The sequence below is a fragment of the Pyrgilauda ruficollis genome, unplaced genomic scaffold (genome assembly GCF_017590135.1).
Source record: "Pyrgilauda ruficollis isolate IOZ18807 unplaced genomic scaffold, ASM1759013v1 scaffold4, whole genome shotgun sequence".
In the NCBI taxonomy this organism is placed as follows: domain Eukaryota; kingdom Metazoa; phylum Chordata; class Aves; order Passeriformes; family Passeridae; genus Pyrgilauda; species Pyrgilauda ruficollis.
The window spans coordinates 10,599,243-10,626,874 of NW_024525489.1; the positions used below are offsets into that span (position 1 = coordinate 10,599,243).

Here is a 27,632-nt window from a genome sequence, read left to right on the forward strand (position 1 = left end):
CTTAGAGATATTTACTTCTTTTTAAAAAAGGGTAAAGTGTCATCAATTTTCACTTCTCTGGTTATAGAACCAGAACTAGACTGTGTTCAGACAGGTTGGGCAGAGCATAGTTAGCGCTGATAAAGAAAATACCCACTAAACAGTGCCCAGAAAGTGTCACTGAAGCCTGCCTCAGGAAAGCTGAGCTTCATTTAAAACCACTTAAAAAAGAAACACTCTACAAATTAAGACTTGGTAATGAGCAAAAGAAGATCAGAGGCAAAACTACATGCTGCTTGAGAAAACTCAATTAAGGAAATTGTACCCATCTGCAGTCTTGAAATGACAAGTTCATTTCCAGAAAACCAATATTCCTACTTCACAAGAAGAATCAGAATAGTGACCAGGTTAAAGCCATTTTCATAAACTAACAGTTCTGTCAACATATATTCCTCATCTCTGTCTTCTACATGAAGCACATCTAGCAAGAGGAAGGTTCCTTGTACAAATATGTTCAAGCAAAAACAAGGTCTGAATGTTAGACTTTATTGGGCTTGGGTAGCACTGGCAGGGGTGTGTCAGGACAGCAGCAGCTTCTCACAGGAGGTGCCAGAAGCTTCCTCTGTCTCTGACAGAGCCAATGCCAGCTGGCTCCAAGTCAGACCCAGTGCTGACCAAGGCCGAGCCCATCAGCCATGCTGGTTGTGGCTCTTGGATAATATACTGAAGAATAAAAATTCTGAAACAGCAACTTCAGCTGGAATGAGGATATGCACAAGAAACAGCTATGAAGACACCAAAGGCAGTAGGGGTAGAAGTGATTCAGGTGTCGGAGCAGAGATTCCCCTGCAGCCTGTGGTGCAGACCGTGGTGAGGCAGCTGTGCCTCTGTAGCCCATGGTAGTGTAGTCCACGGGAAAACAGAGATCCACCTGCAGCCCACGGAGGTTCACGGTGGAGTAAATATCTGCCTGCAGCCTGTGGAAGACCCCATGCCAGAGCAGGTGGTTGTACAGAGGAGACTGTGACCCCACAGGAAGCCCATGCTGGAAGAGGATCCTGGCAGGACCTATAGGCCCATGGAGAGAAAAGCACACACTGGAAGAGTTTGCTGGCGGGATCTATGACCCCACACAGGACCCATGCTGGAGCAGTTCACAAAGAACAGCAGCCCACACTGGAGAAGTCCATGCAGAATTGTCTCCCATGTGTGAGACCCCACATGGGAGCGGGGGATAAAGTGTGAACAGTCCTTCCCCTAAGGAGGAAGGAACAAGAGACAACGTGCGATGAATATCACCCTGTTCTGCTTGAAGGCAGAAAGTAGAGAAACTTGGAGTTTCTCTACTTTCAAGAAGTAGAGTTCAAGAAGAGTTCAAGAAGAGAGAGATGGGAGGAAGGTATTTTTAAGGTTTGGTTTTATTTCTCATTATCTTACTCTGATTTGATTTGTAATAATTAAGCTAATTTCTCTAAGTTGAGTCTGCTTTGCCCATGATGGTAATTGGTGAGTAATCTGTCCCTGACTTTATCTCAACCCACAAGCCTTTCATTATATTTTCTCTCCCATGGCCAGCTGAGGAGAGTGACAGAGCAGATGTGGTGGGCACTTGGCCTGCAGCCAGGGTCATCGCAGCATATATTCATGTAATTGATCAAGGAGGTAATTGTGAAACAGCGAAACTTCTGTCTTGCATAACAAATAGTCTGAACAACGCTCTAAACCATACCAGTAGAACCAGGTTTGGGCCAGCTTTGTTTGACAGCCAACTCTACTTAGCCACCATAAAAAGATCCAGTCTATTTCCCAGGTAACTATGAAATTCAGTTGAGTTTCAGAAGCATAATCTTTATACAGCACACATTAAATATAGTCGTGCATAAGATCTACCACAAGATTTTTCCCACTTCCATACCTGATAATAGGTGTGGCCATTCTGACTCCGTACTTGGCATTGGCTGGTGTCCATATGTCAAGGGCAACCCAGCCTTTTACAAACATTAAATGCCTTTGGTGTTGTCACCAGGAAGCATATCAGAAATGACCAAGCAGTCAGCTGTGCACAAAGCTCCCATGAATATATCTCAAACACACAATGGGGAAAGATAATAAAAAGGGCATGAACAAAAACATTTAGCAGAAGGTCCTTACTCAGAATTAAAATTTTTCCCACTAAACACCAGGACAAAAATCACCTGGAAATGAAATCTCAGGCTGCTAATACCAGCGAGCCAAAACATCCCCAAACTAGTCTAAAAAAAAGTGCTACCAAAAACATTATTGTAACTGAAAGCCTCTTTAGTAATGAAACCTTCATAATACTCTCTTGACAATTTAACTAGCTTTTCAATTTAAAGCACTATATCTTGATTTGATAAATGGAGATGCTGGCTTTTTTTAAAACAAACTATCAGGTTGTTGTTCAGGCTACATCCAGGTTATATATGAAGTGCTAGATGATAAAAAAAAATAAATAAACACAACAGAATGCTTTCATTATATGAGGACCTCTTTAATTAAAAAGCATTTATTTTCTGCTAAGATCATGGTACGCATTCTTCCTCATATCACAGCAAAGCTATTGCATTACTTTTCAAAAGAGACTCTCAGCAGCATTACCGGTGCCCTATGCTTACACTGCTCACATACTGAAAGCTAAAGCTTTCACACATCTTTTCTTGAATTCATATAATATCCTGAGTTGGAAAGGACCCACCAACTTGCACAGGACACCCCAAGAGTCACACTACATGCCTGAGAGTGTTGTCCAAATGCTTCTGGAACTCTGTCAGGCTTGGTGCTGTGGACAATTCCCTGGGAATTGTTCCAGTCCTCAGCCACCCTCCAGGTGAAGAACCTTGACCTAATATCTAACCTAAACCTCCGTTGACACAGCTTATGCCATTCCCTCAGGTCCTCTCACTGGTCACCAGAGAAGAGTTCAGTGCCCAGTCTGTTTCTTCCTCAAAATGATCCACTGGAAATTGATTGTTCTGGTCATTTGCCTAAGCCCTATGACTGGATGGCAACTGCAAGATTTAGACAAACAACTGAGCTGCATTTGCAAGCAAGGCTTACAGCACCATGCACAGTACACTCACTGTATCACAAATGTATACATTTACTAAGAAATTAAAGAAAAGACAGCAGGAATGTTCATCATCAGGCCCTCAGAGTTTGAACCTGTTAAATGTATTCAGTATCACATTTACCAGGAGAGTGTTGACAGGTGGAAGGTAATAGCAAAATATTTTGTCATTCCTATAAACTGAATGCAGCCATTTGTTTCCTTCTAATGTCTAATGGACATTATATGGCCTTTTAAAAGCATATTTATTTCTGGCTCTGCCTGTCCTGTATGAACCTTCTCCCCAGGATTACGGACTAAGAAAGTACAACTAATCCTAACCAAAGAGCTCTAACAAGAATTACCAGCAGAACTCAGACTCGTGACTCTCTTCCTCTGTTTCTGCACAACAAGTGAGGAGCCAAAAAGAGAGAACAGTGAGGGACTGTACACTAATATTTTATTAGAGTCCTCTGGAAGCCACATTTTGGTGTATGGCTGAAATTCAGCATCCTCAGTCCTTGCACGTACTGACCAAGCATCAACAACATAATCACCCTTCTCTTCTTTAGTGTCCTGAGAACTCCTTCAGCATCTATTGCCTGCGCATAGGGCTCAGAACCCTCACTGCACCTGAATTGAGCCACAGGAGCTGTGCAAAACTTGTCTTACCTCCACGGGAGAAGTACCTGGATAACATAGGGACCGTAGTCCAGCATCCTCTCCCAGTTCTGTCACATATCTCCAATGAGAGAATAGAGGTGTATTTATAGTACAATTAATGTCACTTCATCTTGGGAGACTATCACAAAATGCAATCAAAGCATAAGGGTATATGAGCTAAAATACTGAAAGATCTTCAACCAGATTAATTTCTTACATAAAGGCCAATCATTACCATTCCTATTTATAAACTAACAAAGCACCAATTAGCGACTACGAGCCTTTTTGTACAACAAAAGGGTATGCTATGTTCTGAAAAAGGCACAGGTCATCTCCAGCTAGCTCTACTCTATGCTGGCACTGATTAGATACATTCTTCACCTGTAAGTTGACATTCTTCCTGCTGAAGTTCATTAGGATGGAAGAGAAAAGAAAGACATTGGTTCTGCTTCTTTGAATGCAATCAAAGTCAATTTTAAATGTATCTAATTATGGTCATCAAAGCATAAGTACCTCACGTGCTGAATTATTAAAACTGTTTAAATAAATCTGTTGGAGAAGAAGAACAGTGATTATTTTGAATTAGCGATCAGAAAACAAGTCCAAAATATTCTTTCGCACCAGTCTCAGGACTTTAATTCCAGGAGCGTCGCATCATATGTGACAGCTAAGATGGCCACAATACACAGAGTATCACCATACAATTTCAGAAGGCTTTAACATTCACCCATACAGAGTAACACCATACTACATCAGAAGGCTTCAAGTATCTGCCCATACAGAGAGACATCATGCCACAGCAGAAGGCTGCAAATGTCTGCCCTCCTTGTTCTTCAGCCCAAACTTTTATACCCCTCATGTTCATGCATTGCACTTGTTTGCCCTCTGTTCCCTTTGGTGATTGCTCAGTGCACCTGGGCACTCCATGGCTCATTACCTTCAATGCTGCTCACCTGCTTTTCACAGCTGTACCCACTGGGATGAGGCTCGGCCACAGCCCCACTCCCAGTTACCACAAACTGTGTGCCTACACAGGAGGATTCCAGATTTATCTTACTTGGTAAAATCCCAGCACTGGGGCAATACAAGGAGTGCAGGATACAGCAAGCTGTGTGTGCATCCCTCTTAGCTACAGAAGCAGTGGAGACAAGAGAAGAAGGTATATTTGAAAACTTGCTCTTGGAAAAATTAATGAAAAAATGCCAATGAAAAAATGTCTTTGGTAATCAAAGAAGAAAAACTCAACATACACAGAAAAATACAAACAACTTCAAAAGAGCTCTCAACCACTATAGTCTCCTTAAGATGATAGATCTGAACAGAAATCCCACTACTCTCACACCATCTGCTCTGCCTGCCTACTATCTACCATGTACTGTGATACAGGAGCCGGACCTTTTGTTTTGGCTTCCTCTCCTCTCAGTCTTTTGTCCTGCTGCACCAAAATTTCCTAGTAAACTTCAGACATCTTGCCTGAGACTGGTACTTCCCTGCAAAATGTCCTGGTTTTGATACACTCTGCTAAATAAAAAGCTGTCTTGTAAGAGACATTCATCCTAAATCATATTGCTTTAAGATCAGTAGCATCATGGTAAGGATAGTATAGAGCAGCATGCTGAATGGACTGTGTTTTTTCTACTGAGTTTAAGGACATTTGAAGAATCTTGTAAATGATGCCACCAAGGACTGCCCAGAGAGGGAAGCCGCATGGGAATATACTGAGGTCACAGCAAACCTTACTCAGCTTTCTCTTTCCCCTCCATGCCCGCCCTCAAGTGCAGCTTAGCGTGGGATTCTGACAGCAGGAGGTTCCCACTGCAGGCCTTTGGCTTCATCTCTCCATCAGCCTCTGGCCTCTCAGTTCTTCTCAGGGACTCTCCATGCACTCTGAAGAACAAAGATCCCAGGCATTTTTCTGGGGCTTTGGGAGCTGCTTGCCTCATTCCTTCTGAGGAAACAGCTGGAAAGTTGCCCTCAAAAACTAATTTGTGAGCTGCATCCCTTCCAGAAGTTTTATCAGCTGCTCATTTCAAGCAGGTTTTTATAGAATAATGGGAGAGCTGGACTGGATGAAAAGAACTGGATCAGTGTCTTTGCCTATCCCAGGCACCAGATCCTCAAACCTAAATCATTCTTCACAAAGTCCGCAGTAAAAGCTTTTTACAGATGCAGAAACATGTAGGCCACTTTCCCCCTCTTCCCATCTCACCCTCCTGGACTCCGAGGTAATGAAATGTTACACATACTGTCTGCCTTGGAAAATGCAAAGAGCCACCTTTTTCTGCTTCTGTCTAAGAGCTGTCTGGAAAGGCTAAAAAGCTCTCAAGTGTAAAGGATTTATCAAACCAAGACACAATGACACTGATAATGAAGAACATAACAAAGAGATGCACAATTTTAATTATCTTCCCTCTTAGGGAAAAACAGAAGGAGAGAAATACAAGAATCCTCTTAGATCACAGGAGGATTGTAAGAAAAGGGAAGAACTATTAGAACGCCCTGTTGGCATAAAACCAAATGGGCACGAACGGGTTATGAACAAATTTAGTTTGGAAATTAGAAGCAGATTTATAAACATCAGAGGAGTGAGGTTCTTGAATGGCTTCCCAATAGGAAACAACAGGAGCAAATGCCATTTGAGACAGAGATTGATAATTAACTAAGAAAATCCTGCAACATAATTTCCTGCAGTTACAAAAATGGTGTACTCCGTGACTCAGGAGGTCTCTTTCAGTCTTGCACACGTCATCCTCTGCTGAGCCAAGACAGGATAGATAAAAACTAGAGATAAGGTACATTAAAAGTGGAATATTGGCAGGGCAGCTAGAATAAGGGTGAGTCTGCTTTCTTTATTAAGTAATTTTATGGAAGTTTGTTTGAGTGACATTTATTCACCTGTATGTACTTATGTATTTTCAGGTAAAAATTTGGGTAATAAAGGAAAAAGATTAAAGTTCCATGACATCTATGATCACCTGCAAGGAGCAGGATGGAGGTGAACCCTCCCACCTCCCATGCAATCAGTTGACTACATTGTTAGAAGTTATCTTCACTGACCTGCATGCAGGGGTTAAAGCTGTCAAAGGAACTGTAAAAAGAAGTAAACAAGTGAGAAAATTAACAAAGAAAACAATGCAGGAAGAATTCAAGTGAAACAAAGAAGTTTCATAGCTGAGAAATGTGTGGATGGGTATAGAAATGATCACCTGTCTTTTTCAGACTTGACCAAAGTTTTGCTGGAAAGAAGTCCCTGAAAGCATTAAAAAGAGTCAGCAGGGAGAAATTACATTCTATTTCTATATTGAAAGGCCCTATTCTACACACAAGAAAATGCTAAACACATGAAGCTGAAAAAACATGAAAAATATAGCACTGTAACATAAGAAATCATCTGTGAACTCTCCTGTAGCACATGAAACATGAGGTATTCATTCTTTCCCACAAATGGAGTCAGTGTTGATCTATAAGCTGCAGCACAATATTACACATTTCGGTTTCATGATAAGCTGCAGCTCTGTATTACACACTTCAGTTTCATGCATTTAAGCCAGACAAACATTCCCAGGGGATTGAAAGAACCCGCTACAGTGAGTTGTGGTTCTATTTTGGATCATATCACAGCATAACAAATCACAGTTTCAGACACTGGGATAAGGGGCTCAATAAAGCCAGTAGCATGATAACTTCATGTATATCCCTTCCACACATGCAGCCATGTGTAGAATCAAATCCACCTCCGGCCTTTCAAACTGTACAACTACAAAGTAACAATCACTCTCATATCTGCGTGTATCCATTATTCATCAACACACATACTCTTAAATACAATCATTTATTACATACTGTTGTACAGCAGTAGCTATCTAACCCAGTCCACACACTTCAACACTGTTTACCATATCTGATCTCTTACATTTGAAAAAAAAAAAAAAAAAAAAAAAAAAAAGCAGAGAACAGAAATGTTTAATGCAGAAGTTCTTTTGGTGGTGCTGGTTTGTTCTGCTGTTTTTTCATTCATGTCCCATTCAAAGTGGTCCTCAGAAGCAGAGTCCCTTTATGTATTTGGTAACCCACCAACTCCCTGTGACTGCTGTCCCACAAGAAATTCTGAGGGCTGAGAATGTTGCACTGTTCCCCTGTTGGTCTAGCAGATTTTTGGTGTCAAAAAGGTTTGCAAATTAAGTATGGAAGGAAAAAAAAGGAAGGAAAAGTATAAGCCATAACTTAAAGGCTGAACTGGAAAAACAGCCATATTGCCAGTACTCCTGTTGATCTTTGCTCTGTTTCCCAAAGAAATCATGTCAAAACATGCAAGAGCATTAAAAATGAGGGGTTTTTTATTAAAACACCTTACAGCACCCTGTGCAGATTAGCAAATTCTTCTGAAACATGAAAAGATGTCTGTTAATCACTGAGTAAAGATGACAGACAAGACTTCCAAGAGAGTGTAAATATTTGAGGTACGAGATGCTATATTTTCCTAAAGAATTTTGCACATTAGATGCCTGACTATTCATGTCATTTTGTTCTCAAGCTGAGAAACTGAAAATTTCTCTCCGAGCTATTTTGATTGACTGAGCCTCGGGACATGAAGTCAAAGTAGCAAGCATGAGCATAAGTCCCCAAACTTTCACAGCCACTTTCTTGTCCTCCCTATTGTGCTCAAAATTGAAGCACTGTAGTAGTTTCATTCCCTCCACCGAATTAAGTTACATTGAAAAGGTAAACGAAAGCAGGGAAAAACAGCTTGTCTAGAGTATGTTTCCATTTTTCCATTTTAATTTCACCTACAAGTCAACACCTTAAACATGACACTGGATGATTGGCAAAAGCATAACATTATTGCTTAAAACCTAACATCACTAGAAGTCCTTGTTTGTTCTTGGGTATTTTGTTAAGTGGAAAAAAAAATAGGAAAAAAGAAAAGGTTTTTCAATATAAATAAATCCCTGAAGGGCTTCCAACCAAAATGCTTATAGTATTAGACGATGAAAGAACTGTTAAGGAAGTGAACAAGAAACAGGAAGTTGGAACTACCTGGCCAAGTTTCGCTCTATAACCTGAGTAGTTTGCCATTAAAAAATAACCAGCACAAAGAGTGAAAAACAGCTTCCAGTACAAATATATACTTTTGTGATCAAGTTCTCCATAGACAGAAATTTAATTTTTTCCTAGAGAATATGATTAAAAGACAGTCATTGTTTAAATCTCAGGGAAAAGGGGAAGCAGACATATATACAAACATAAAAAATATAAAGTTTGCATAATATTTAAAAACAGTATCTCTTTTTAAAATATCCTGCCAAAAGGTTTAGTCTACACTACAGTTACTACACATCATTGCAGGTATTACAACAAACCCTGTGCCACTGTCACACACAGTCCCTCTGTCCCAACCTGAAAGAAACCATCTGCAGTTCAGAGACTTTGATTTCTAGATGAGCTTAATACAAATGCCCTCATGAAACTTTCCAAAGGGCCTCTGAATCAGGAAAAGAACGCAGAGCTTAAAAACACCAGGCTTGTATAACACAAGCGGAGCACTGAAAAACCACATTCAGTTGGGAGATTGAATGATTCACAGGGCTCGTAATGGAATACAATATGTCCTTCTACTGGGTCACTAGGCTGAATCTATTCTGGATGATGACCAAAAACCATTCCCATTTGATTACTGCTCATGTGAAATGAATTGATCAAGGTTGTCCTGATAAGTGAGCAAATTTGTCACTTGAAACCAAAAGATGCACGAGGACTTCTGTTGGCAAAACCTAACGAGATTCAAGAAGAAGCCATCTCAAAGTCTAAATAGTCAGCTCATTGTCAGGAATCTGACAATGCTGGCCAAAAAAAAAAAAAAAAAAATTTAAAAAAAAAAAAAAAAAGAAGTTGAACAGAAATATGCTAAATGTTAAATGTTGCATTTGATCCACTGACTGACCCAAAACACACAACTGGAGAGAGCAGCACTGGGGAAGGTAACTCAGCCATGGTTAAAGGTATCACTTATTCTATGACTGAACAAAGAGACTGCAGTCTTCCAAATCTGTCAGTTTAACAGCTTTCACCCAAAAAAAAATCTAATTTACCAGTGAAGTTGTCCAAGATTTTGAAGATAATAATCCTTCAGCTTACTGGGATCTGTACTTAATAGACAGATGGGGTGCCAAGAGGCAGTTCAGCCCCAGCTGCCAGTGCACCTTTCTATTTCAGCAAATCCAGCTTCCTGCCTTTTAGCACACACACAAATTTGGCACATTTAATGAAGTAAGTGTTCATTTTAATAAAGTATCAAATTGCCAAAAAAAAAAAAATTTGCTTGCCTACCAAAAGATAAAAATTGAGCCTTCAGCATGTTTTCTTAGGAAAAAAAGGACAACAAAAATGTTGCCATCTTAAGGCAAACACTAAAGCTTTTACTTTATTTTGGGTCTGTTTCAGCTACTGTAAGATGTACTAAAACAAACAAACTCCTCCATCCACCTCTGTATACCCTGCATCAAGTCCTGAACCTAAAAGTACATGATAATTTCCAGTGTGCTATCAAAGGCACATGAGAGTGAAGCACTGGTGTGGGCATGCATATACATGCACACAAACACACAGAGTATTTATAAACCCACTGCTGTAAGGGATTTGACGTTTATTTTTTTAATTAACTGCAAATGATAACACAAGAGCTTTTCATCTGGCATGAGCTTGGATTTCATCAGCTGCTGGAAAAGATTCTCTTGGAGAAATAAAATTATAGTGTTTCTTCATGTACTTTCCATGGATTTCAAAATAAACAGAAGTACATGGTCATGCCAGTTAATAAAAAGATGTAGGTAAAGTTATAGGTACATCTTGATACGCACCCAGGAAGAGGCTGCAGAGCTAGACAAGCACAACACATCACATTGGCTAAATGACAAAATACCCAGGTGAGAAAAAAAGTGAAGCCCAAGTGAAAAGAACTGGGAAGGACAGTAGCAAAGAGTGCCATTAGCCTTCCTGCTGCCCTGGTTATTACATTATACACAACGTGGCATAAAAGAGATTTCATTGTTTGATGCTCCTTCTGCCCATACACCTTTCTCACCATGTCACATTTTTCAAATGGAACAGTGTGTGACAGCAGGAAGCTAAAAGTGATGCAGATAACTTCAGAATTGCTTTTAATCTCTGCTCCATTTCAAAAGTCAGAAGCTGCACTGTGAATCAGTTCCATGTCACACCCCACACCATTCTCACCCCAAAGGGACCATTTGAAAAGATGGTAAAAAAACACCATGAGTATAAAACTTACTCTTCCCAATGAAGGCACTGAGAAGTGCAACCCTTACTAAATAACAGCACTGACATCTGCCACCTTGGTTTTTCCTTCTCGTATGGAACCTTTACAATCCATGAATTTATGAAAACGGAGGAGCAAGAAATCTCATCAGAACCTTATTTGGTCCCTAGAAAGCTAAAAATTCCTACCTTTTTTCCTCATTTCATGCTACAGAACACACCAACTTGATACATACTTTTGCCAAATGCTCAGAAGATTATTTCACAGGTTTCAGGGTGTAGCAAAAAGAACAAAAGGGATTTCGCCATTGCTTGATTTACTGGCTGGCAAGGTCAATGCAGTATTTAAATGTGATAATTTAATGATACATTAGGTCACTACCATGTTTTTGAAAGCAAAATTAAAGTGGTAGAGTGCCTAAAAATTTTTAAAGACTTCTTGTTTATTATTTTTACATTAAAGAAAAAATACTCTCAACAATAGAAGAGGATTAAAGAGAGATTGAAGTTTTCAAGGATTCTGGTGAATCTGGTGAAGAAGAAAAGAACTTGAGAATTACATATAATAAAAGGAAAATATCAGTCATTAATTGTCTCAGACACAAAATGACAGATGTACATATGTGAAGATGAAAATAAATTACTTCTTTGGAGGATACTTATCCACATGAGTATTAACAGATCTGACATAGTCTCCCTGGGATAGTCAGGACTAGCTACACAGAGGTATCTACTTCACTGAAAATATTCTTTGGGGAACAGATTCCTGCATTAATTCCTTTCCATATCTACCTTCTGAGCTATTAAATCTTATTTACTTTCCTTCATATTCTGTGCAAGTTAACATGTTTTGATCTTGCACAGGACAACATCTTGAGAGGTCTCCACTTACAGAGATAAACTTGTCCCACATGTAATGGAAAATGCGGCATTCCAAACGCTGAAGTAGAGACAGACAAATAAATCAGACATAAAACCACACCTATCACTGTTCAGTATAAAAAACTACAAAATCTCTTCTTGAAGAAAAGAGCAAGTTACTGTTACCCACACATTCAGCCTTTGATATGAAACTGGGATTTTAAATTGGCATCCTGGCTCTGCTATATAAAGCAGAAAGAGGCTTTACCTGCAGCAAAGAACATGGCCAGATTCACCAGAGCTGTGTGAGCACCAGCAAGCCTTCATAACCTGTGGTAACATCCAGCACTTTGTCAGGCTGGAAACATTCTAAGAGAAAGGATTTTGCATTAAGCTTCATCAAATAAACTATTATAAGATGCTCAAAGATTAATTAACCTGAAGGTCTGTGAAACAATTGCATGAAAAATATACTAGATCTCAAGCTGACAGTAATTTGTTGAGTAATCATGAGTCTTGCTCTGGCTAAACTCACTTAGCAGAGTTACTGTCAATGTAAGCAAGTAGTAGACAAGTGCACCAATGGCAGTCACAGAATTTATAGCATTGCCAGCATGCTAAGTATTGACTGGCAGGTAAAAAGATTAGTGGTCTCTAATGAGAAAAGCTATTCAAGAAAGCTCCAGTTCTTTAATTTAGCATAAATACCGGTGGAGGATTCCTTTACATTTTAAATATCACACGCATATGTCATATTAAGCTAATGTTTTGGGAACTCTGCAGGAGTTAACTGTATGACCTCAGCATCAGCTACAGACAGACTTATAGTGTTGACTCCCAGGTACAAAGTAACTTGAACCAAAGCACTTGGGAGCAAAATAAAACTAATATTAAAGTGAATTTCCAAACAACACAGTAAAAATCAGATCTGGCACTTCATACTATCATCTCCATTTGTGAATAAAAGATTTTAATTTGAAATGTAGGCAATTAGGAGAATTAAACAAACAACTACAGCTACCATATTAAACGTAATGCAGACAATCAGTGGGGAGATGCAACTTTTAAGAGCTTAGCTGGACATCAGTGATGGTGGAGGAGGCAATTTGAATGCATAAATTAGCCTCCTACGAAGGCAAGCATCTGCTAGGTTCAAGTGTGCCTCAGAGTGTCTGATAGAGCTATCATTCTCAATGAACTTGCAATCTGCTTGAAGGGAAGTGAAGGAGATTCCTCAATAAGTTACTGAGGCAGTAGCCAGACAGACACCTGACTGATGCCTGCTAGTTCAGAGAGGAACTGAAGAGGGAAATCTTTCCTCTAATACAATAAATCATTTTTACAGGCCATTCATACCTGGATGTCTAATGAAGCATAAGGAGTACAAAGAAATGGCTGCTTTTTTTCTTGAAAAACTACTAACATCACATGGATACACCACAGCACAATAAGTGTTTTACTCTCTCTTGCAGGTAAGAAAGTTGTCTTCTCTTCACATACTCCACTGATTCAGCAGAAGTAGTAGAACTCTAAACTTTTCAATGAGGCATAATAATTGGTAGTCAGAATGACTGCATTCCATATGGTCATTCAGTTCTTTTAATCTGCTTTGCCCAGCATGTCTCACATTAAGGACTCAAAACCTGCAAATCTTTCCACCCCATTGCAAGTGATTTGTAAGTAACAGGAATACAGTCAGGCAGAAGAGTCTTGTTCAACGCACAACCAAAGCCCTGGGTCACAATAGAAACATCAAGTTCTAACAGAGGTTGGATCAGAGGGGAAATTGACAGCTCTGGTCCTTCTCTACTGACAAGCGAGCTGCATTAGTTAAAATAATATCTTCATTCCTTTAAAGCCTTTGATTTAAGTAAACTCAAATTCATACTCCACAAAGAAGAACATATTACACCCCAGATGATACATAAGCAAGTATACACACACAAAGGTGTGAACAGATTATTGCTGCATTTTCTAACTCTCTGTTTATATGGGCGAAATATGGCACAACTGTCAGTCTCTTGTAGCAGTATTGGGGTTTCTATGAGGAAAGCTGTACACCTGGCCATGACCCTTCCCCTTTCCCAAACTACTTGACAATATGCCATTCAGTCATTAGGGTTTACAGTCTTAGTCACTTGTAGAACTCTAACCTCTGCTGTACATCTGCACTAGATACAAAGGATATGTTCCCATGTCAGACATCCAATTCCAGCCTACAACTTGATCAACACTGAGTGACAGTTCTTCCTCATCTTCCACACCACTACTGAAGTAACATTTCTGTCAAGAGATTCCACACTTTCCCTTCCCTTCTTGATCCAGTATGACTTCACAACACACTCCAGAAGAGATAACAAGGTCATAACCAGGCTCTAATATATTTCTCTTTGTATTTCAGATCATCTTGTACAAAACAATCAAACAAAAAACTACCCCCAAGACTTAAGGGAATGAAAATTAAAAACATTGTCTGCTCCAAGTGGATGCTACGTACTATAGCTTTGCACTCGTGTGAACAATTGCTGGTTTAATAGTTTAAAACATCTCGCCTCCACTCGATTTTCCCCTTGGATTTTTACCAGCTCCCCGTTCCAGGGAGGCTGACGCCGGGTGCAGCAACAGCGCCCTCTGTCCGCCACGGGGGGGAATGGCATCTCCTGCCTCTGCCCTCCCAGGGCTGACGATGTGGTTACTTACATTTAAGCAAATATATACAACATTTGTCCGGCAATACTTTGACACCCAGATTTACACTGACAGCACAGTTTTTAAAAGCTCCTTCTGCTTGCTGTACAAATCTCAGTGCGTTTATGACTTCAACATGAGTCTTGTGTTTACCCCAGAAAAGTAAATGACAAGCCATTTCAAGCTTCTTGAAAGTTGGGGTTTGTTTTGTTGGCTTTTCTGTTGATTTCCTTCTTTCTTTTTTGAGATCTTAAATCATGTCCTAAGGAAAAGCCAATTACAACTCTTACTAGCTTTCTGTCCCCCCACATACAACAGCACTTGCTGGTTTCTCCTTCCTCACTCCTGCAGCAAAGCTTCTATGTGGAAAGAGGATTTCAAAAACAGGAGCACAAACACTGACAAATCGTCAAAGTTTTTTACACTTTTATTTTGCCTCCATGTTTTCCCAGCTGCTCTGCTTAAAAGTAAAAGAAAGAAAAAAGAAAAAAAAAAAAAAAAGCTTGCAAAGAACATTACAAATTAAGAAACTGGAAAACTGCAGTCCAAGGAAGAGGATGTGACTCTAGTTTGACTTACCAGTTTCATCCAGATGTATATTTTCCTACTTGCTTTTTACAGCGGCTGAGCTCAGTGCTCAGGAACGTCCATCCCGTGTCAGGGAGCCAGGCAGAGCGCTGATCCCCGCGCTGGATGCTGCTGAGCGAGCGGAGCTGGGGTGCCTGCTGCTGCTGCTCCTGCTGCAGCGGCGGCTGCTGCTGCTACGTGCGCTCTCTCGGACCCGGACCAGGAACTGCTTCCCATTCCCCAGCGCCGCTCCAGCGCTGCGGGCTGCGGGAGGCAGGGCCGGCCCCTGCTACTGTGCTGCGCTCTCTTAAAGGGCCCCGCGCCGGCCCGGCCGAGCGCTCGGCTCCGGGAGCCACCGGCGCTGCCCGGGGGCGCTGCGGGCGGGAGCGAGGGGCGCTCACCGCCGCCGAAACCATCGCCGTGGGCGAGACACGCTTTCCTACATGCCTCGGGAACAGGAACGCTCTTCCACGCAGCTACCCGCCCGAGGCTTCCAGGTGTGGCGGGGTTTAATCTTGGCTTCCGTCGCGCCCTCCGCACGGCCGGTGCGGCAGGAGGCGGCGGGGTCCGCACGGGTCCCTGGGCAGCGGGCGCAGGATCCCGGCTGCGGCATGGACCACCGCGGGGAGCAGCGCGCCCTCGCCAGCCTCCTGCTCCGCGATTTACCCTGCGGCACACTGTCCCCAAACCTGGTGTGCAGCGGGGATGAGGGATTTCCCCTGGCACTCAGCTCAGTCTGACCTTAAGAGAATTTATTCCCTGTAATGGAGAGGATATGATTTAACTGAATAAAAAAGCCCTTATTTCCTAGTTTTTCTCTCCATTCATTCTCCAGATAGCTTTAATCCCGTGTAAACCACTGTTTCTACCATGTTCGCTGATTTCTGACTTCACTTTTAACTGTATCTGATTTTAATTGCTAGATTAATGTTGGGAAATTGTCTGCCTCGTGTGTGTTGCTGTCTGCAGTGAAAGAAACCACATTCTCTGTTAAATACTCTGTTAAACACTGAAATTCAGAGATAGTAACACCATCTGCAAAATCTCTTTTTTTTTACTCATGGAAATATATGGTTTGCTCTTTGTATGTGTAAGACATTCATTTTTGTTGCAATAACTGAACCCTCATGATGACAATACCAATCAACACAGATCACAAGGCAAAGTCATATATATACACACACAGATATGTGTATCTTTAATGACTCATCCAGAGAAAACTAGTTACAGGGGAAAAATGCTGCCTTCAAACTCGCAGGCCAAACCAAACAAGATGAGGCCAAGTCACCACTGTCCTGTCCTCCCTGCCTTCACTTAAACCAATGCACAATAAGCACAGAACAGGTAGAAACTGCTTGCAAGCCATGATGTCTTTCTTTCTGTTTCTTTGGTCCTATGGAGGAGAACATGGGTACAAACCAAAAACTGAATGCAATCATTTTAATGATAATGGCCCATCACAAACAGGCTCAGTAGGTACCCGCTGACTACTGGCATGTGTACCTTCTGCCGTGTAAGCAAAGTAGCCATTTGGCCACATGACTAAATTACAATACTCAGCACTATGAGCCTTCTATGAAACCACAGGGACCCAGCAGAGTTCCTCTAGTATGAGCTATGCTCCTGCCTTTCTCAGCATAAAGCCTGAGAAAGCTCTGTATTATTTACATATGCAAACTACATGCGATGCATGGCAGAACAGATCTTAAAATTCCATCAGTCATCCCCTCTGTTCACACGTTCCCATTGGTCTATTAATCCTCACTTCCCACCCACATCTCTAGCTACCACTCTTTTCTCTCTTCTTCTAAGTCATTTCCCATTTACTCCCTCTTTCCCCATTCTGCATGCCACATACTTCTCCACCTTTTGAGCTTCATCTGAGTGCCTTGGTCCCCCCTCCTCATCTCTTAGCTTCTCAGTTTCTCCTTGGAAGAGGAAAGAAGGCCTGAAAGGAGACCTGGGAATGATTAACCGGTTCCTTCTCTTGCATCCCTCTCCTTTCTACAGCAAAGGTTCTGGAGATAGAGACCTGTATCCAGCCCTAGAATCTAACCTGCAGCAGCAGGCCAGGGCACAGGGGTTAGGCATGCTCACATTACCGAGGCTGTCTCCCTGCTCACAGTTCCACACAGAGCAATTTATTATGGTACAATGTAGCAAAGATAAATGGCCCTTGTCCATTAGTTAAAAGTTAATGAAACACCCATCTTTAAGACAAAGCTGGTCATCCATTTGGTGCCGTAGCTAAGATTATTCTGATATGTTCAAAGCGGGCAGAGTCTCTCTACAAGGCAATAGGGTAAGGTACTGCAGTAGATGGGAAATTGAATGGCAAAGATACCAATGATGGAGAGAAACTGGGGGCTGGGGCAAAGCTAAAGTGATGCTCCGCTGCTCCACACATACAAAACAAGAATATGCAAAACACCAGAAAGTGCCAGAAGGAAACAGGCTTGTGCCACTGGAAGAATGATCTCATCACCATAAATGTTAAGATAAAAAAGGAATATCTGCAGTTCCTTACATATGTTGCTCCTTACTCTCCTCATAATCCCATGTAAAAGCTGGCCCCCTCTCACCGCAGCATCTGGATGTTCCATTGACACAGCATTGTCTCATGGCTGCAGCACAACTCCTGTTTTCTATTACTGGCTGTAGGAGAAATGTGTGGTATATTAAACAAGGGCATAGAATTTGAATTCTGCTGCATGCTTTAATATTTAGTCACTAGTAAATGAAACTAGGTAATAACTGATTCTTTCTGTGACTCTGTTTGCTCAATTACAACAAGGTACATTAAACTCTGGTGTTACATAATTCAATACTTGCATTAGTAACAGCTTGGAATGGAAGCTTATGGTAAATCCAGTTTTTTATTATTAAATACTGAAAGAAAACTAAAAAGTGTTGCAGTTTGCAGAAATGTTTGATTCTGTGGAGTATTCCCCTTGCACAATAAATGGCATTTAATGGGAGATATTTTGGTGTCTTAGCTTATAGGGGACAGCAAAACCAAAAGTCCTGCCAAAATGTGCCAAAAAAGAAAAAGGTGTGTTTGTCTCTGAACAGTGTATTACATGTCTACTTTGCCAGGCAGCACAAACACACCTACAAAGGCAGCTCCTTCTGAATTTAGATATAAAACTATTAAAGAAATCACCTATTTTCACAAGAATTTCTAGCTTCTGAAGACCAAGGTCAAAACCAAAAAAGCTGTAGTATTATTTGTGTATAAGGGCCCACAATAGTTAGGAGTGAAAAGGGGAAAGTGACATAGAAAATCAATAGTTTGCTGCTCAAAACCATTTTCCTTTCAGAAGACAGAAGCAAAAGCACCTCTGTAGATATGAAGTGTTTGTTAGATCCCTCATCAAAACAAAAGGACACGGGTATATTAATGTAACAACAAAAGTGTCCATTGTGAGAGGGGACCCAGTGCCAGGCTGCCTGCTCCATCTGACAGTGAGAGTAAACACCATGGCTCTGTGCACTTGGCTGCATGCCTTGCCTGACACCACCACCCCGTGCAGCCACAGGGTCAGCAGCTCAGTCACCACAGGGTACAGGACTAACAGGACTTTCTTACCCTCCCATCATCTCTGCAGTCTCTGAAATGCCACACAATGTTTTGAGTCTGAAATAGAGAGCAGTATTAGTGCTATACACTGACCTTGGATGTAATGTAGTGGTGGATCCATCGCTATTGTCACTTACCAATGAACCACACAAAATTCTGTCCCCTGCTGCTGAGGGGCTGAAATGAGGCATGTATAGTCAATACAATGGAAATGCATGCACATTCGTTTAGTTTATATAATCCTCCTAAAATTAATTTTAACTTTAGGCTGAAACCACACCGTCTGATCTAAAGGCTGGATTCCACTCTCATTGACTGCCAGATGAATAAGGATGCTTCAATTCAGGGACATATATATATATATATATCTGTATACATATATGCTTTTGCAAATTAAAGTTTTTCAATCCTAACCAAAGCAACATCTTCAATGTTGTTGATAGATCACTTTGACAACCTGCCTTGAACTTTTAAAAAGTAAAGATCTGGACAAAGCTCATCTCAAATGACATTCTTATTATTTAAAATTTATAACTTGTAATGCCACAAGATTTGTTTTTGCACTTGATGAGCATATAATGTGTGTGCACACTCGTGCATGCATGTATGCATTTACACATGAGTATATTCAGGCAGATGTTTGAGGGAAACTGTGACAGGGTTAGCTTGCATCTGATTTATTTCTGGTGTCATTATTTTCCTGCAGCATTCTTTATACTGTGGAAGAATACAGTTTTGTAAGATGCCACTGCAAACCCAGCACAAGCATTTCTTTTTGGTGAGTTTATTTTCTCAGTTTAAAAAATGGTTAGGAATAAATAAATAAATTTGTTCTTAGGAACTAGACGTTATCAGAAATGTAAAAGTTATGTAGTTAATGGAAGTTATGGCATTCAGTATGAAGACAATTTCTTGAAAATGCCTGAAATCAATGTCATCAAGGTACTTGATAACAAATCAAATTATCAAGTTTGATCAAAGTTATCAAGCTACTTCTACTAATTGTTCTTAAATAAAAAGGTTGGGTTTCCCTTTCATAGAATGATCTACACCACAAAATTTAAGTCAACTAAAACTGCATTCAAATCTGTATCCATCATAGTTAGATGTTGGTGGACCTTCCTGGAGGCATCACGTTTCAATTTTCATTTTTTCCCTTGTGTTTTTTCTGTGTTGTTTACTGCTCCTTGTCTTTTATTGGCTGCTCAAGCCTGTTAAATACTTGCCCCTGTATTGGTTAAGATGTAGTGAGCGGTTTGCACAAGTTGTGTACTGGCAGAAGAACATGAAAAAGAGAGCGAGAAGAGAAGAGAAGAGAAGAAAAGAAAAGAAAAGAAAAGAAAAGAAAAGAAAAGAAAAGAAAAGAAAAGAAAAGAGAAAATATCAGCATTTGCTGCATCTTGGATAACAGCTATGGAAAGAGGAAAGGCATTTACTCTTCAAAAAGAAGCATCTTATGAGCTTTTGGAAAGTGAGTCATCTTTACCTCAACTGGAAATAAAAAGAAAAAAAATTAAACTTTTACAGGAGTTGTTTCTTTTCTCCTTGTAGTTTTGCTTGGTATATCTCAAACATCTTCAAAGTGAACTCCATTTGCAGATAACAGCCCAACTCAAACCCACATCCCTGAAGGCAAAAGAGTCAGAATCAGCCAGAATTAGATTAAATTTCCTGCCACTAAAACTCTGATCAACTGTAGGCAATTAAAGGTAGTTACCAGTCCCTGACAACTGTAAATATTTGTAGTCAGCAACTTCATCATGGCTTCATTTGCCTCCGTTGGAGAAATTTGTGTTATGTTCATACCTAACACCTTATGACCATTTTGAATTTCTTCATGATATCTTGCAGAGACCAGAGCTTTAGAAAAACAGTTGTTCAGCTGAATTTCATTTAGCAAATTAGAGGCCACTGATTTGTGCCCTCTAATTGCAATCTTCCTCTGCCTTCCTCATCATTTTTGATTGCTTCCTTTTATTCTGTATATATTTTCCCATCTTCCAGAGGAATAATTTCTATTTTAAAAATCTCTGTTCTACCAAACGGTCATCTTACAGAAAGATGCAGTATGCAGGCAGGTGATTATCATGAATCTGTTGTTTTCTACATTTTATTAAATACCTGAACTAAGGTGGCTGGCGTGGGCTTGTCCCTAGACAGATGTTCCAATAATTATCTGCTTAATGACATACTTCAATGTTTTTCATTTGAAGGATTTTTTGCCTTTTTGAAAAAGAATCTAAGCTGATTAAGCTGCACTGCAACATAAATTTCCACTAATAGAATCTGGGCTCTGAATGATCAGGGGTTGTTTTCCTTTTTATTCCCCTGATATATGCATGTGGACTTATTTAGCTTCATAGAGGGGAGGGACTTGGGGGCCTTTTTGGAAGTGATTAGGAAATACCAGATGTTGTATTGACCATCGTTTAATTAGCAATGATCTAGATCAACATGTTTTATTCCAACCAAGAAAAGGGCATTAATACAGTCAGAAGTAAAGTTAGTCTCCAGCTATGAACACAGAGATCTCAGTGACTTCCAGGAAAAATCAAAGTGGTATCTGTCAAAGGAACAGAGAAATTGAAAGGGAAAGGCTATTTCCCCTTCTTATTCTGATACAGGATCTAGGCTAGATCCTTTAGTCTGGTTGACTACAGGTTGACACAAAACCAAAGTGAAACAGTAATGTCAGTTTTTAAACTGCTCTTGTAACTCTGTGGTCTATAAGCTGACAGAGGCATGTTAAGACCCTAGTGCCAATAGAACAGCCTTGGGATTTTTAAAATGATACTTGGCTACTATTGGATCCTGAAACAGCTGCTCAGCAGGCAGGGAACTCCAGCTAAATATCCTCATTTTTGCAGAATTGGTGACTGAGTTGTCCCACTGCTCCTATTCTACCAAGAAAACTCACTTTTCTCCTTTGAAATTTTTTTCAATATACCCAGTTCTGCATGCTTTTAAGTTCTTTGTAGCATCTCAGTGGAAAAAAAAAAAAAAAGGAGCTGGAGCAAAAAGGCCTGGTTCTATCAGTGATGCTGCACAGGGGACAACATTTGTTTACTGTGTGTTCTTTGCAGAAGACCTAGAAGAATTAGTTTCAGTTGGTGTGTCTTGCCAAACTCTGATTACTCATGTTCTTGGAAGTTTACATGCAAACTAATCAGCAGCACTGATTCCCTAGTAAGAAGCAGAAATCAATTAGCAAGTTAGTTGACCTTATAATAGCAATTAATTGCAAATGACATTAGTTTCAGTATTTGATAGCCAAGCTCTTTATTTTGGCTTTGGGGGCTTTGGTGTTTTATTCTCGCTTGGGTTTGGGTTTTTGTTTGTTTTGCTTTGGGGTTTTTTGCCCTCCCTCTATTACACCACTCCTAACCTGCCCTGATTTTTCTTAAATATAATTTTCATCACATGAAATCTGTCCTACTTTGTGACACACACTTTCCCGAAGGATATTTGACCTTCTTTACAGGAATTCCTGTATGCTTAGGAGTCCTGGAAGTGGGACAATGTTCCTACGGAAAGGTGGCTCCTTACTTCTAGGCAAAGGATGCTGACTTGCTTTCTTGGAAATCTGTTTGACTGTGAGGGTGAGGGCAAGAGAGAAGAAAACTGTCTTTGTTGTATTTGGCAAGAGGGTTCATTTTACAGGGAATGCGGAGCACCCATGCTCCAGTGAGGTGCTAAGTAGTACATGTGTGTTTACCAGAAGGCAGAGTTGCTCTGGAGACAAAAAATACATTTCTTTCTCTGTGAAGCAGTTGAGTGAAGAGGGGCACACCCAGGTTCTGCAAGCTTTAATTCCATCCTGGCAGTCTGAGCCGGAGGGAAACTTGGTGTATGCCAGGAGAGCAGCACATATTTAACTAGGTAGTGGCCCTGATTCTATGCAAGATGTTCATGCACAGAGACTGAGCCCCTCAAACCATTGTTTGCTCCTGGATCACTGCACATGCCAGAGAAGAACCTGGTCACCTAGAGGGTTGTAATTAATTACTCAGTTTTTCAAAAGACTTCAAAGATGTAAAATAATGTTTAAAATTATGGGGAGCAAATCTGTATCTTTTGAATACATAACCATACACATACAGAAACCTGGAGCTGTAAGCCAAACATCATATTTTGTTTCATGTGACAGAATCTGGATTTAGCACTTGTATTTTTTTTTTTTTTGTATTGGTGTCTGTGAGGTTCTAACAGCTGTGGAAACTATTTAGGATACTGACAGAGAGACAGTGTCATGCCTATGGAGACAACCACAGGAAACTTACTGCTCAGTTCATCAGAAGGACGATGGAGCTTGAGCCCTGACCACTGATTTACCACTGCCCTGCTCATTCACATCAGGCACCTTCTTAACTCAGCCACACTCTACACTCACATTACACTCATGTAAATACTGCTGCAGAGCTGGTGTCAGTTGGGAACTGGGTCACGAGACTTCACAGCGTTGCTTCACATAAAGTGCAAACACCATGGGAAGAAAAGGTTTCACATTATTTTTTCTCTGTAAATGACTGTTGCAAGTCTACAAGAAAAAAATAGAAAGGATACTGAAAATCATGAGACACTAGGGGTAATTAGGCTTCATGGACAAATTGGATGCACAAATTCTTAATAGATCAAAACACTGAAGTATTCAGGGAGGGAGGGAGGGAGGGAGGGAGGGAGGGAGGAAGGAAGGAAGGAAGGAAGGAAGGAAGGAAGGAAGGAAGGAAGGAAGGAAGGAAGGAAGGAAGGAAGGAAGGAAGGAACATAAAGTAAAGAACATTACTAAACTACCATTTCCAATAAGTCTATTTACTAACTTACAAGAAATGCCTCTGTTTAAACTATAATTATAATCAAAACCAAGTTAATATGTTGGTCCTCAGGCAGAGTTATGGGATGGCTAACTCTTGTAGTACAGCCTAGATACCAGTTCTGTTCTGCTGAAATGGTGATGGGGTGAAAACACAGATGGGATTGGAGGTTACAATTTTTATGCCATTAGGATATGTGCTGCTTCTAAACACACTTTGTTTTTCCATTACTGGGGCTTGTGAGGCCCTGTTTGTGTTAACTTTGCTCTAAAGTTGAAAAACCATCTTACCACCTTGCAGTATGCAGAAGGTTCCTCTTGCCTGGTGAATGTAGGACACATCATACATGTTTAAGAAAACAAAATTATAGCTAAATGGTTTTTTATGGTATTCTGTTCCTCTCCCATTCCCCATATGCAAATTAGTACTAACCTGGATGATCTGTGTAGTTTCTGACTCGATCTTCTCTCTCTCTGTAGGTCACTGTTCAGTTCAGGTCCTCACTGTGTTTGAAGAACCCCCTTCAGACAAATTACTACAGCTGCTTCGACTGCAGAGATGGTTGTCTAGAGAAACAATTGCAAATAAATAGCTCTTTTTAGCTTTCTCTCAATATAAAATGCATCTCCAATGTGTTTTCACTTTCAAATGAAATTACAGAAGAAATATGTACAGAGGTTCCTATATGGTCTCTTTTATTTTCAATGCAGGACTTGTCTTCTTCACTGAAGCACTCAGCAGTGCTCTTAATATATGCTACAATCAAATCCAAGATGAATATCTCACACTTTCCACTCTATCTTCAACACTGATTGCAACTGCACTTGGACAAATTGATTTGTTACTCTTACATTAACTTTGAGTATAGGGATCATAAGTGATTATTGATAAAGTAAAAGAAACACCTTTTTTTCTGCACATAGCATAATTAACATACAAAAGATATTTTTCAGGTGGTACAGAACTATTGGCATTGTCTTCTTTCTATCAGATGCTGTAAATAGATGATTTCCAGGATTTATAAGGAAATCTGGTTTTAATTATTTGCTTTTATCATTCAGCTAATTTTCTTGTTGTTGGGTTTTTTCATTAGTTTTTATTAAAGTCAAATGAGTGTGCTCTAGGACATTCCACAAATGCTGCTGTACTGCCACTCTAGGAAATACCATTAAGGTGACCTTTTCCTTGTTTGCTTCCCATGGTATTTAACTAAACTCTTTTAGGAGAAACATCATTAGAATTGTCAGTTTCTCCATGTGTGCCTTAAGGTTATTCATCGAAACTGTGGTCTTTGGGGGATAACAGAAAAACAGGGCTTTATTTTTCCTTCATTAACCCCATGAAGTAACAGTATCAACTTTAACACAGGTCTATCAACATTAGCCAAATTCACGCCTCTCTGTCTCTCTCTCTTCTCCCCACCCCCCTATAAGTGATTGATACTGGTGAAAGAGACCACATTAGAATCACAAGAGAGTGCTCTACCCGACCTCAAACTGTATATAGTACAGGAAGCAATTCCCCACTCCCCAAAAACCTTCTACCACAATTCCTGATTTTTGCTCTGCTGTCACTTATTTTAAGAAGATGTGGGACAGTCCATCAAAATAGTAGTTGGACCAAAATAGTAAGTGCCAGCTATGACTACAATTCTTGAGCTGCTTTGACTCAACCATAAGAAAAAAATAGGTATCAGAGCACAGAACAGTTAAGACTGGATGAGACCTCTGGCAATCATCTCCTCCAAAACTTGTGCTCAAAGAGGAGTCAACTAGAGAAGGTTGCCTGGAGCCCCATCCAGTCTGGTTTTGAGTATCTCCACATATGGAGCCTGCACAATGTCTTTTAGCAATTTGTTTCAGTGTTTTGATCATGAACACATTAAATTATTTTTCTTATGTTTAAATGGAATTCCCTATGTTTCAATTTGTGCCTATCAACTCTCATCCTGCCACTGAGCACCACAGAGAAGTGTTTGGCTCCATCTTCTTTACACATCAACAAGTATTCATATATACTGATAAGTATCTCTCATTCTCTCCTTCTATGTCAGATATACCAGTCCTTTAACCACCTTTGCAGCCCTTTATTGCACTCTCTCCATATATTTTTTGCCCTGCAGACCCCCAGAGCTGGACACAACATTCCAGATGTGTCCCACCAATTGTTGAGCAGAGAGAAAAGATCATTTGTCAGCTTTTCTTAATCTTATCCAAGGCTGTTGTCTGCCACAGTGCTACAGTTCAGACTCATGTTGAAATTGTTGCCTACCAGAACTCTGGGTACTTTTGCACAAGACTGTTTTCCAACTGGTTGGCCTCAGCCTGTACTGATGTATGAGGCTTTTCCTCCTCAGGAAAAGGACTTGGTATTTTTCTTTGTTGAATTCCATGAGATTCCTATTGAGATGCCTCCAAACAGCAGTATAGCCAACTGGTCTATTCATTTTCTTCCCAGTTTTGTGTTGTCAGCGAACTTGCTTAAGGTACAGTCAGTCCCATCACGCAGGTCATTAATGAAGATGTTAAACAGTTTGTATCCCAGAACTAAACCTGTGATAATCTATTTGTGTGTCCTGCAGCTGGTCTGTTTGCTGCTGACCACAACCTTTCTAGCCCAGCAGCTCAGCTAGCTACTAAGCCATGACACTAATCACTTATCTAGCCCATAGTTCATCAGTTTGTCAATAAGGAAATTATGGAAAAATGTCAAAAGCCTTATTAAAGTCAAGATAAACAGCATCTACCAGTCTCTCCCTATCTCATCATAGAAGGCTATTAGGATGGTCAGGAATGATTTCTCCTTATGGATTTGTGCTGAGTACTTCTGGTCATATTCTTGTCCTTCATATGTTTGGAATTGGTTTCTAGGATGGTGTATTCCTTTCTAGGGATTGAGATGAGGCTCCCCATCCTGTCCAGACAACCTTTCTTGTCCCTCTTGAAGATAAAAATAACAACTGCTTTCTTCCTGTCCTCAGGAATCTCCCCCAGTGGCTATAACCTTTCAAAGCTAATCAATAGTGGCTTCACATTGACATTAAACAGCTCCCTCAGCATTTCTGGGCAGTTCCCATTAGGTACCAGGGACTTACTTGTTTATTTGTACAGTTCAGTTAAATATTCCCTAATCCAATTTTTATTAATCAAGAGTGAGTGTTCCTTACTCCATACCTTGTAGCTGACAGGTCTGACAGGCATAGAATTTCTCAAGGCGAGTTCTTCCAGTGAAGATTACAGTGAAGAAGACTTGAGCATCTCATCCTTTTTTGTGTCCTTTGCCACCAGGTTCCCTAGACTATTCAACACTTGGTATAATTTTTCCCTCTTCTTTCTTTTGCAATCATTCTCCCTTCAGACAACCTTTTAGTTGTCCTGTGTGTCCCTTAGCAGACTCAAGGCCAGGTAGGTCTTGGTTTTCCTTATCCCATTCCCACACATTCAGATAGTGACTCTATATGCCTTCCAAGTCATCTGACCATATTCCTGCCTCTTGTAAAATTCCTTTTATATTTAGTTAGAAGCTCTTTGCTTACCTACACATGCCTCCTGACACCTTTGTTTCATTCCCTGCTCATCACTATGAACTTGAGTTTAAAAGACATGTTCCTTGAAAATCACTGGACTCTCATGGGCCTCTCTTCTTCCCAGGGCCATGTCTGGTGGAATTCTTTCAAGGAGGTCCCTGATCAGGCCACAGTCTGCTCTCCTGAATTCTAATGTTGCTATCTTGGTTTTTGTACTGCTTCCTCCTCTCAGTATCCTAACTCTGCCATCCCATGGTCACTGCAGCCTAAGCTACCCTTTCACACTCCTAGTCTGTTCTTCCTTGTTTGTAAATGCCAGGTCCAGTAGAGTGAGTCTTTTCTTCAGCTCAACCACTATCTGTGTTAGGAAATTGTCATCACTTCAAAAACCTCCTGGATTTCTTGTGCTCTGTGGTATTGCCCTTCCAGCAGAAACTGAGGGGATCATGAGCCTCCTTCAGTTGTCTGAAAAAGATTTCCTTTTCTCTTTTTTTTTTTTTTTATCTATAACAGACATTCACTAAAGTTTTGCTTTATTTCCCCAATTTCTCACAATGTCTTGTGGTCCATTACCATGATGAGGTAGTGTGAAACAGATCCTATAATTGGAGAACC

The 27,632-nt window shown here is 40.4% G+C and overlaps 1 protein-coding gene across 2 annotated transcripts in view; it reads right to left on the reverse strand.

Annotated features, from left to right (window-relative positions):
• DAAM2 (dishevelled associated activator of morphogenesis 2) overlaps positions 1-27,632 on the reverse strand; it is a 200,342-nt gene that overhangs the window by 158,105 nt on the left and 14,605 nt on the right. The window contains exon 2 of one of the 2 annotated variants that reach the window (XM_041477173.1): positions 23,924-24,057. The gene's annotated coding sequence lies outside the window, so the exon portion shown is untranslated. Of the gene's footprint in view, positions 1-15,112; positions 15,304-23,923; positions 24,058-27,632 lie in introns of those variants that run through there. The other variant, XM_041477172.1, reaches the window with a different exon arrangement.